The following is a 13514-nucleotide window of genomic DNA, read 5'->3' on the forward strand; positions in this document are numbered from 1 at the left end:
TCATTTCTGATATTATCTATAATATACCTTATTTTGTTTTAATTATTATATGATTGTTTAATTAATTCCTAACTCGTTTAACACGACTAAATTTTGCTCTCTATTGCCGTTTTTAACTTATTTAATAATTTATATTTAAGAGAGCACTGACTTTATTATTTATTGTTTTATTTAATAAATATTAAATTTATAATAAATCTTTTACATTTTTTTATATACATATATATAAAACATAATAGTAATTAATAATAGTAGTAATAGTAATAGTAATTAAAAATAAAACATTGCCTTAGCATAAAAAGTAAAAATGTAAGCAAATTAATTACGATTTTAAAAAATTATTTTAAAAACATATTGTAAGTCTAATAAACAAAGTAGAAGGAAGTAAAATTATAAAAAAAAATTTATACCATCCAATGCCATATTATCAAACAAAAATATTATTTATTATACTCTACAAATTAATTTTATAAAGCCAGTTTTTAATGCCTTGATTCGGGCACGCCAAGTTTTTGTTCGTCACTTTAGTTTTAATTCTTTGAATACTGAATCTATCAGTGAAATGAATAATAATTGAAAAATGAATGGATGCATAGCAATTTTTCAATTTCAAGACTAGTAAGTTGTAATGTTCCGCCTTTCCCGACGTCTCGGACAAGCTCGTCGGTTCCAGGATTCGGGAGAAGGACGGACACGGCTGGTGATAGACTCCTCTCTCTTGTATCTCTTAGTCGAGTTTATTATGCTCGTACATTCGCGGATAACGATATTTACAATTATTTACAATGGCGGGGGCAGATATGTACACGGGGCGGTATGTACCCGTGTACATATCTGCCCCATGTTGGGGCCGTCGGTGTTAGCCCTGACGACACGGGCTCGGTGATTCGGTCGGTGGCGTGCGTCCTGGTGGTGGACGACTTGACGGTTCGGTTCGTGGCTTCCTGGCGGCAGACGGTTTGCTCTTTCTCTCTCTCTCTCTCTCTCTCTCTCTCTCTCTTTCTGGTCGCCCGGAGACGGGCGGGTCGGTGGTTGTCGTCCGGAAACGGACGGATGTCAACGTTACTCGCCCGGAGACGGGCGGTTTGCGTGTTGTCGCCCGGAAACAGACGGTTTTAATCTCGTGCACGAGGCCGGGGACGCCCGGTCGGTTCAACGAGAACGCTCGTTGTCCGGAGGATCGTGGTCGAGGATAGTCGCTGGTGTCTGGAGCCTCGAGGGAACTCTCTCGAGGAAGGATCGGAACAGAACTAGGTGCCGGTTCTTCGGCCGAGCCGGCTTATATACCCGGCGGCCGGCCTCCCACTCTCGGTTACGAGGAGAGTAGGGAGGCGGTCGAGTGGAGAGCTCGGAAGCCCCAACGTCGTAACGGTTGGTGGCGCCGAAAGGCGCCGATTATTTTGCAGGGGCGGCTGTTCGGCCCCTGGTGACTTTGTCACAAAGTACTCGAAGTGTGCAATATATATATATATATATATATATATATATATATATATATATATATATATACACGTATATACATAGTGTTTCCATATTAATACAAATAATTTTGTAACATATTCTGTTTCAAACTACGATAAATTTTACATTAAATGATACTTTGCGAAAATTGATATATCTTTAACACTTGGCGTATTGTCTATAGTGATCTCATTTATTTTTGAGCCATATAATTGATTTTAACTTGACGTATTTTTTTTCTTTTGTAAAGATTTCTTGTGAAGATCAGTTTATATCTAAGGAACAGCATTAAAATTATGAAACTTTAATATGTATATCTTCTAAAGTAATGCTTTTCCTCACTTTATTCTTGCTGATAATTACTTTCGAAGAACAATTTCTCATATAATATATCTAAGTAGAAACAAAATCGTGAGGTATAATCTTTTATACAGAGCTGTCTAAATTATGATACTTCAAAATTGTAAATATCAAGAACCAAAGAGTGTTACAAAAGTCAATATTGTATTACTCAGGAATATATTCTCTATAATATATCTAAAAATAACAACAATTTGAACTATGTAAATCAAGCACTTATTTTAATGCATATTTTTACTTAAGAAGGTAAAATCTGTGGTACCATTTCAAAATATAATTTGAAATTTAAACTATTGATTTAAAATGATTTTGTTATTGTTCGAAAACGAGTTCACCAGAGAACGATCGTAATCGCCGCGCCATAGTAAAGGCGCGCGCACCGCGCTGCGCAACGAATAAGCGCGCGCTTCTGCTATCACGCTCCGCGAATCGCAACGTCCCAGCGCTACGCAAATTGAAAGACAATCTTACCAAAAACGGTTGCTCGAAGGGGTGACAAACAACAACAAATAACAACTAGTCGACAAAAAATGACTTTGATTATTTAAACCGACAAGAAAATAAACGCCGAGAAATCTTCGCGAACTTTTGTTGCTATAAAACTCCTTCGCGCGACCATTTCCGCTCACTTGATCTCGAGCTCCGACGTGATAGTGTGTGATTCTACTTCTTAATTTTATCGCGAAAATCCAGAAGTTCTTGCTACCTTCTGCAGTCCGTTACTAGCGGATCGCGATAATTTCTGTCGCACCCGCGAAAACTCGCGTCTATCAGTCTCGTTAAACCGAAAGCGACCGTAATTAAATTGTATAAAGATCATCTATCGGGAGTTTATTTTACGCGCATTGACTCTGTATAGAACTTTACATCTAATTAAAGGAGACGTTAATCCCGACGCAACGCCGTCCGTCATTCTCTATCCGACCACCAGATTCTTGCATAGTTATCATTTAAAATCTTTTGTAAATTAAAAATATTGACATCGATATTAACAATACACAAGCATAACAATTTTATTTTTTTTAACTAATTTTTATTTTCATAGAAAAGTATATATTGTCGATCGCTTCAGTAAATCAAAGATTTAATATATAAAAGTCCAACACGTGCATTGAGCAATTTAGTATCTCACCACGAATTATCTGTAGAAAAAATTACAAACAATACTCGTTTGTGCTTGTTTTTGTTGAAAATTCTATTTTAATAGAAGTAATATTTCTTATTTTTATTTAGATAACAAATTTATAGTTTATTAAAATAAGTTATAGTTATTAAAATAAGAGAGAAACACTTGTGTCACTTTCTTTGCCAGCAACTTTATCTCTCCTTTTTTAAACAAATTATAGACTTTTACTTAATAAGCATATACGACTTTAATACAATAAGTAATACGAGAAGAATAAAATTTTGATTTTAATAAATTTTTTTCTTTTATCTAATCAAACGACTTAATTTATTAATATTGCTCTGCGCATATTTAAACCAGAACAAAGTTCACTGGTTAGTATCGACAATCATTATCTTGCATTTGCAATGAAATGATAGCAAAATGTCATATACAAGGAATACAAGGATCTTAGCTAATGTTTGTTAAACTAAGTTTGCATTTGCATTTATAATTTGATAAGTCAAGTTCGTATTATTAAAGAAGATTGACGTTGAAAACGATGCGATGATAAATCAAAATGTCAAGTCAGCATCAAAAAAATTGTTGTGCAAAAGTGTAGTGTTAAAATGTATATAATATTGTATAAATTTGCTTTTCTTTCTGTAAAAATAATGTTATAACTTTTGAAAATTACGTTCAATAGAAATAAAGAGACACGAGCACTATACAATTTTAACATGTTTCTGAAATATTAAAAATTTTATATAATAAAAATATAAAGATTCGAAGATACGAAGATGTCAAGGAGATAGAGAGAAGAAAAATATCAAAAAATAATAAAAATTTAATTAAAAGTAAAATATATTTAACATAGAATATACACATTTATTTATTTAATCACTTTATTGGATATAATATTTTCAATATCTTGAAACATGCTAATAGAAGAATAAATTTGTATAATATTTGTATACTTATTCTATTTCCAATCGGAAAAATTTATTACTAATCGAGCTATCGATTAAATATACATTATATTAATATTAATTAAATCTATTATAAATCTAATCAGTTCTGGAGTTATTAAAATTTAATAATTAAAAATATTCTGAACTAAATGCTGATTGCGTATAAATTCTTCAGAATCATATTCTGTTTTGTTATTCGTTGCTTGAGACTGACCTTTGTCTCTTAATTTTAATTGAATCTTATGCGTACATGCAAAAATATGGAGAGATGAGATCATTGAAAGATAAATATTTTATATTTTTTATTTTTATATTTTATCTACTCACAATGTTATTTAAAACTCTCAAAAAATACTGTTTAATGTTGTAATAATTAACATAAAAAAGAACGATCAAATTCTGTTTTCAATCTGTGATTGTTGTATTTCTCACAAAATCCGAGTCTCTTTTAGAAATATCTTTTCTTTGTTTTCCTTTTCCTAGTGATTTTTTTTTTACTCTCGACTGTTGCCAATCGTAAGTTGGCAAAAAATGAAGACAATATGCGTTTTAATTATTCAAAAATTGAATTGATATTCATCTTAACTCTTGCTAACTATAGTACAGTTTATCTTTTGCTCATAAGTTTCTTATTAACCAAGGCAGATTTAAGGCACACATATAATTATCATTTTAATTATTTATTTTCTTATGATGTTCCCAGTGCTCTATCTTTGAAATATCACCGTCCGATTGACCACACGAGAAATAAAGAAAACAAGATGCAAAGAATATATTTGTATGTTTCGAGACAAAAAATCGCGCAACTTGTTTACATACACAATGTATATTTTCTTGATAATATTAAACGTATAATATGCGTAATAACTTTCATTTTTGCAATTCATCAAGTTCTTATACTTACATAATATCCGTGTCAATTATACGGCTATTTGCGTTTAATTGGGATGAATTTCATATAAATTGTACGAGAAGGACAAAGTAGTAAATCCGTCTTTAATTGCATATTTTTTAAATAATCTACTGGTTCCAAGTAAAAACTGTGCACCAAAGATGCTATTGTAGCCTTTAACTCCAGCAGTGCGAATCGTTGACCTATTATAAAATTCAAAGTCTATTATTGACTATCAAAAATTGTCGACACGAGCAGAAACGAAAATAACAATTCACCTATACAATTCCTCGGTCCTGCGCTGAACGGTATGTAAGAATATGGATGACGATTCTGTATTCTCTCGGGCAAAAATCTATCCGGATCGAATACTTCTGGATTTGGCCAAAAATTGGGATCTCTGTGAACTCCGTAGATATGAAGATGCATGATAGTTCCAGCAGGTATGACATATGATTCTGAAAAACGTATTATAAAATTATAGAATATTGAAATTTATCTAAATGAAGATTTCTTTTAAGAAAATGTACATAATATTGTATTTTTAAAATGTTAAAGCATTTAAACTTATTTTACATTCGATAATATACTTCGTGTATGTAATAATATGCAACAAAAAATGGAATACATAACTTTATATGAATTTTGTATGAATCTGAATCATATAATAAAATTTTAAAATATTGAAATTTACAAAAATACGAAATTAAAAAAATATAAAATGTACATAATATTGGTATTATTAAAATATTAAAGCAATTTAACTTATTTTACGTTTGATAATTTATACTTTGTGGTATGTTACATGTCCAGAAATATATTGAGCAAAAAATTAAAGTATTACGTAATTTTACATCTTCGGCAGCTTTTCGAAATATGGCAAATACGCTGGGATACAAACGTAGCGCTTCCTTTAAACATCTCTCTAAATATGATAAATTTTGCAACGCTTTCATCGTTAGTTTTCCTCCGTTCTCTTGCATCACGGTATTGACTTCAACCCTTACACGTTCCTGTATTACCGATGACATTTAAAATGTATTGTTTAAAATTTTGGTTTTTATGTACGTACATACAAATAAACTCTTAATGTAATCAATAATTTTTAATAAAATCAAAATATATTTTTTATACTTATTTTAAAAATACTTTTTTTCGATATATATGTAGAAACTAATGTAAAGAGTGCCTCAAAATTAAATGTCAAAACTTTAGGACCGTGAAAGATAAATTAAGAAAAGAAGTCTTTTAATGATTTGCTCGTTTTTGCTTCGTTTTGAAAAAATTCGCAAAATCCCATGTTGGGATGTTTAACGAAATTAGAATATCTGGCGTATTGTGCCAGATGGTAATTAATTATTCGCTTGTAGACTTCTGATAAACAACTGTAATTAATTCATAACAAAAAGGCAATAATATAAACATTAACTAAATATAAATTAAAGTAAGCAGGTTACAATAAAGGGTAGTCTAATCAATGATATTCAATATTCCTCTCTAAGGTCAACTGTGATTGGTTAATTTCTTGTGGTCTACGTAGAAGACTCTGCGGTATCGCATAAATATTTATAATCCTCTAACTTTATTTTAGAAAGATTTTAATTTACTCTCTTTTTTAATCTTAATGTTTTATTACTTTTATTTTCTGGTATTTTTTGATAAACATAATAATCGGAGTAGTGTTTTATATTTTTGGTGAAATCTTTTTTTTTTAGTTTTTTCCAAAACGGAGCAAAACCGAGCGATATTTTGTAGGAGTTTTTATTCGTAGTTTATCGATCTCCCATATGCACTCGAACTGTTGACATTTAATTTCAAGGCATTTGGTATATAGAATATATACATATATTGTAGCAAAAATTTTGATATCTGTACTTCAGTTCTGCATTATAATTATCCGTACAATACTTTGAATAAAAATTGTAATTTAAATAATACATTGCAATTATATTGAAAAAAATACCTGAATATCTTTGTGTTCAGCTAATAGTAATAAAGCAAACATCATATTCCTTGCTGTAGTATCGTAACCCTGTAATCATCATCATTACTTATTGTATTATTGTATTATGTATAACGTAATACAATTATACATGCTTAAATACGCTAAACGAAAAAAAATTACTGATACGTACTTCAAACATAAAAGTATCGACTTCCTCTCTAATGTCCAAATCAGTTAATAAACCTTCTCGAGATGCCACTATTAAAAGGTCCAACATAGCCAGCCGCTTTTTTTTAACTTTTTAGAAATAGAAACAACATATTAGCTTAATATCATTTTTGCCTTCTTTAATTAACATTGTTCTTGTATAAAATTCAAACTCTATTAGAAATAATAATGATTTAATTTTACGAGAAACATATGCTATATTATTACGTACGTTTTGTACAAATACTACAACAATAATTTTAGATTGAGCAAACAAGCTTAAATTAGCAACTGGTCTCTTACGTACTTCCAAACACTTCAACATTATCTATCTCTTTGTCACTTTCAAGGTTTTTCAAGTACCGACCATTGGTACGCGTTCGTGATAAAGTTTTCTTTCCGCAATGATCTACACATACAAGTACGGTATTGTGCTATAGCATAATATTAACAGCATAATGTGTTATTAATATTTTTGATTAATCATGTAATCTTACGGTACGAAGATTATGAGGTTTATTGTAATATTACGCAAAAAAGAGAGTTTAAAGGATTAAAATAATATGATTTAGAACGTACCTTTTCCGTAAATCCATGCAATATGTTCAAGATTTTTTTTTGCTTTCTTCCTTGTGGCGAAAACGAGAATAACAAATTGTTATAGAACCAAGGCCTAAAAATTCTAAAACGTAATTTAATAAAACTATATAATTCTAAAAATAATATAATTTCGTAACAGCTTCATTTAAAGTCAGTGTAAATATTTAAAATAAATTATAAGTGATTATAGAGAATATAAATAAAATTTATCTATGTTACGAAAATATGTAGAATCTCCTAATACATTAGCCATTTGTCTTAGTTAAATTAAAATAGATTCTTTGATGTAAATGTAATTTCTCTATAAATTTTATTGCTCAATTTATTTTTCCTAACTATTTAATATTTTAATATTTTCAATATTTTTAATATTTTAAAGATTACAAACAATATTTTGACATTAAACATTTAGCACGTACAATATTTTGACTTTAATTGTTTATATTAATTGTAGCTTCACATGACTATTAAATAATTAATCTATTTTTCAAATTATATTTATATAATTGTATACATTATCATAATATAAAGAAAAGATCATAGAAATCATACAATTATTTACTAAATATAAATTACCTATAAATTATCAGTTCGCTAATATTGTGAATCGCATTTCGATACTGTTGCTGGGCCTCGCCAAGGTTTTGCAGAGAGATGCCCATGGCAGTTTCTATGAATGCATTGATTATATAAAATAAAAACATTATACAATCAAAATATTATACAATCATTTATTGTAATATTATATTTCATAGATAGCTTTGAGAATAAAAAATCAAATTCTATATATATCTATCTTCATTGCAGCATTGATATTTTATATAGGAATAAACTATCTTCTTATCTAAAGCTATGGTTATTATGGAGATTATTATGAAGAATAAAATCTCTATAAATAAAACAAAGCTGTAAAAATTTTACAGTCATCTTACCGCATATCGCGTATTTAATGTATACTCGCTAACAAATGATGATAAATCTTTTACAACTATTCCTCCAGCATCCTTCAACGATTTTGTCATGCAATTGTTCTCTTTGATCAAGAGATCCACAAACTGATTTAATATATTGAAGTGAAATGTAGGTGTTAATATCTTTCGCCGTGTTTGCCACTAGTACCTAAAACAGAAACAATATAACGTAAAATTATACGATAAAAAGTTTTAATAATATTATATAAAATTATATTTTTATTCTTACTTTAATGTTTAAATGATCAATTTTTAAATAATATATTAATTATCTTAAATTAATTTTTTTATCACAACATTCATTTTTATAATCCTTTAAAATATTTTATATAAAACTTTTACTGGAAGAATTGTTGAAAAAAATATAAATACGTAGATTTAATTATTAATTTGTAATTAAAGCTTTAAGGATTAAGAAATAAAATTAAAAGTATATTACGTGCGCACGTGTAATAATGTTTATAATTTAATTTAAAATTTTTAATTAAAAAGTTCTGCTGTCGTTATTATTACTGCTATTTGCTTGAGAATACATGTATCACAGCGAAATTATCCATCATTATAATCTTTACTTGTAAATTTCTTTTAAATTTATTAGTTTTTATAACAAAGAAGTTGTATAAGTTATTTAATTGTATAAGATAATATTTAAGTCTAATTGTAACATTTTATTGGATTTTTTGTGATGGAGACAGATCGATAACAGACTGTAATATAGTAAAGAATATGTACGCTTTTATGTTAATTTCATTACGTTACCTGTGCTGATAAGAAGGCCCGTGCCCAACCAAGGAATAAGATTTTCATAAAAACGACTTTTCTCAATGTGCTTGGTGCTACTTAGTATCGTCTGAAATTACCGAAAACATCTTAAGAAAGAACATCAGTTTATTGTGCCACTTTATCTTAGATACACAAATAATTTATTAATTATATCTTCAATTTTTATTTAATTTCGGTCGAGTCAATGTTTGCTTCTTTTCATTTTTTAAAAATCTTTTTTTTTACAAGCAAAAATCTACTTATAAAGCGAAAGTTCTTTAAATCTAGCTAAATCATAATTTTATGTCTTCAAAAAAAATAATCTACAAAAAATTTAATTTTCTGTATTACCTCCAGATCATCTGGATGACGGATAGATACAACAGGCATGAAGAAACCCCAGAGTTTAAAAATGGGATAATAGTTATCAGTCCAATTCAACAACAGTTTCATTAGCTTTTCTAAAAAATATGTCAATATATAAAATTGTTGAGGAATCAATTTTGTCATTATTTTCATTGTTACTTCTACTCAGATATTGAAAACAGACTATAATGATAACTAAGAAAATGGATTGCAAATTGATATTGCAAAAATAAATGCTAGATGAATAATCTGTATGCAATAAATGTTAATAAGTATTTCAAAATAGAAAATTTGTGAATTTAACTTTTACTTGCGTGTACACGAATTACGAACCGTTTGTAAATTAGTGTAAATAAATTAGAAATTTTATACTTGCCTGCTGAAATTTGGACTTGCAATACATTGCCAAGGATCGGAAAGCCTGGTGGTCCCGGTATGAGATCAATAAGTCGTCCATTTCTTCCATGATGCACATAATAATTACACACCAGTAAAATCAACATAAATAATAACAATTCGGTGATAAACATTGTTTCCTGACGTGATATTCTCGACCAGTTAAGCTTTATCTTTTTAACTTCCTGTTTCTATGGTCCTTGAATTGCACGTGTGAAAAAATAAATCATTAGAAGTTAAAGATTAAAGTCGCTAGTATTTAATTATAAACAACGGGTTAATTAAAACGACCTGACTAGCCAAAATCATTTAATTTATTCACACGACGTTTCGACCATATGGTTGTGGTCCTTTTTAAGTGTCACTATAAAGAAAATATATAAAGGATCAAACAATATATGGATACAATTTATACCGAATTAAGCGCAAACAATACAATGTAATGTCATTAAAAAACCAGTCTACTCACACGTAAATTAAGAAGAAAGAATACAATGGAACATGTTTAAAGGTAGAACTTAATTGTGGAATAGTTAAATATTTCACTAGTTAAAATCAACGGTTAATAAATTGAAATAAACGCAAACAACGAGACACGTTATATCAACATGAGTTTTTAAACGAAACTGTCAATTTTTAGAAAGAAAAACAACACATCAAACGATCTTTATAATTTTGTCATAAATATTATTTAAATTTTCAGTGTCTCTTTGTAGGTTAATCGTGGAATTAAATTTCTTGATGAAAAACATTTTAGCTATTTCTCTTTTCTTGATAAATTTTTCATTATGTAAAATAACCGGTTTGTCCCACTCAAACTCATGTCCAAATTCAATTCTGTGTTTACTAACAACTGATTGATTGGTAGGATGTAATTTTATATCGTTAAGATGTTTTTTAATACGTGTGCGTACATGTCGTTTTGTTTGGCCTATATAGAGCGCATCGCAATCTTTACACTGTAATTTATAAACAACATCGGTTCTGTTGTCATCATGTAATCTATCTTTACCACGCTTAATCAATGTATTAAGTTTATTAGTTATAGTCATAACCACGTTCAAACCAGCATCAAACATAAGACGACGCGAACAAAAGCTGAAATCATTGACGTAAGGAATTGAAATAAAAAGGCTGTTTTGTTGTAATTTTTTCCGGGGGTCAAAATCTAAATTCTCGCGGTTTTTTAAAAAATTAATCCTCTTTTGGATGTGTTGTCCAATAAGTTTGTCAGGAAAACAATTATTACGGAGCGTTTCATAAACGGTATTTAAATTCTCATTGTTTTTTAAAAAACCGCGTTTTTTATGTGTTTACAACAAAATTGTCATAATTGCATTGTCTGAGAGACAGAAAGAGAGAGAGAGAGAGAGAGAGGGGGAGAGAGTGCGTGCGTGCGTGCGTGCGTGCGTGTAAAAGAGAGTAATGAAGACAGAGAGAATATCATTGAAATACCTTAATCCTATATATTTTATGTATTATAGTTAATAACTTTGAAGAGTTATAAATAATGTGATAATTTTATTTATTATAATAAAAAAAATATTATTCGCGTAAATCAAACAAAAAAAATTTTATAGTTTATTGTTTATAATTATGTTTTTATTTATGATATTTAATTTTTTAAGATTCTAAAATAAGATTGCAAATTCTGATCAGTGTTTCATAAATAGTATCAAAATTAGGTCGAGTATTATATTTATCTTATTATCTATAAAATATTTCAGTTATTTTAACATTGTTATAATTTTATTTACTTTAGAAATGTATGAAAAGAAATGCTTTTTAAGTGATCGCATTATAATGTCTTCCTAAAGTTTAATTTAAATTTTGGTCCTGTGCACATTTTTCTGCGTATGTACTTTAAATCTAAAAATATATTTTTATTGCTAAGCAAAGATAGAATTGTTTTGTAATAAACGGAGCTATTAATTAAGCATTCGCACACTTTCATAAATAAAAAATTAATTTGAAAATTTTATGTGATTTTTATCACGTTTATCAAATTTATTATTACATAAACATATTGTGTTTCCATATACTTAATACATATACAAATTATATAATTATGATGATTGTTTTATAGCACTTTTTCCTTTGTTTATCTAACTTTTAAAGATTTGTGCAAAAAGAATATAATACATTTAGTAAGATTATAACAATATGATTATAATAATCAAACAAAGTTAACAATTTGTGTTATTAGAAAAAAAGTTATGTATAAAAATCATGCACTTACACAAATTATATAATTAACCATAGTTCAAATATTGCAATAAAATGTTATAAAATTCTATTTTAAATAAATAAGTATTACTCAATTACCTGATAAATTCTCTGAAGCGACATTCAATTGAGACACCACTCAAATGTTCAAAATGTATTAAGTGAATTGCAAATCTTTTCAAGCAGATACATGTGCTAGTAAAACAAATCTCCGCGAACTGACAATGCACATCTGAGGCTTATACTTATAATATCTGAAGAACGTATAAATATTTATAATAATCAGTGTATTATAATAATAATAATAGTGATCTCATATCTTGAGAGGTAAGTTGAATCGTTTGATTAAAAACAACACATTTGATAAATGTTTACTTATACTCGGATTGTTTTCATTTTTATATATGTTACAGAAGATATATTCTTAAATAATAAATCCCGAGAAAAAATGGATTTAACATGGTCAGATGTAAACATACATAATTAGATATGAAAAGATCTGACCATATATATATATATATATATATATATATATATATATATATATATATGTATATATATATATAATATCCGAAAAATGGTGTAATATGATCTTATATGACCATATCTCTATTTAATCATATTTCGTTAAATTTTAAAATGATTATATATGAAAACAGATCTAGCTGAATGTAATTATATCTTTATATAATTATATAATTATATCTTTATTTATATAATTATAGTTTATCTTTATAAGATCATATCGCGCCAAATTTCAGATATAATTATATATAATTATAATAAATTCATTTTTTGGGGATCGTTTGAATTTCATAACGTTCTCTTTTGATTCCTAAAATACGCGTTTTTGAAATATTATAAAAATAATATTTTTAGAAAAAGAAATTTAATCTGAATGATTTTAACCTTGACATATGTTTTCAAATTTTTATCATAAAGTACATATATAGGCATGGGTTAGACTCTGCCTACATCTCCTCCTTGCACTCTCCAATATAAAAGAAATAACCTAATTTTCCAACCTATTTCTGTTTTTAATATTCAAATCACCGCACGTTTACTAAAATATTGTTAAAACTTTATTGTCTGTAATATCAGTTTATATCTAAGCAAAAAGCATTAAAATTATGAAGTTTTAATTTGTTATGTCTTCTAAACCAATGTCTTTCCCCAAATTATTCTTGCCGAGAATTATTCTCGAAAAACAATTTCTCTTATAACATATTCAAGTGGTGATAAAATCAAGAGT

At 28.1% G+C, this 13514-nt stretch overlaps 2 pseudogenes; one reads left to right on the forward strand and one right to left on the reverse strand.

Annotated features, from left to right (window-relative positions):
• Positions 1 to 13514, forward strand: part of LOC140673319 (cytochrome P450 4C1-like) — a 157834-nt pseudogene that overhangs the window by 104780 nt on the left and 39540 nt on the right.
• On the reverse strand, positions 4638 to 12475 carry LOC140673329 (cytochrome P450 4C1-like; annotated as a pseudogene).

The sequence above is a fragment of the Anoplolepis gracilipes genome, chromosome 14, assembly GCF_047496725.1.
Source record: "Anoplolepis gracilipes chromosome 14, ASM4749672v1, whole genome shotgun sequence".
Lineage (NCBI taxonomy): Eukaryota > Metazoa > Arthropoda > Insecta > Hymenoptera > Formicidae > Anoplolepis > Anoplolepis gracilipes.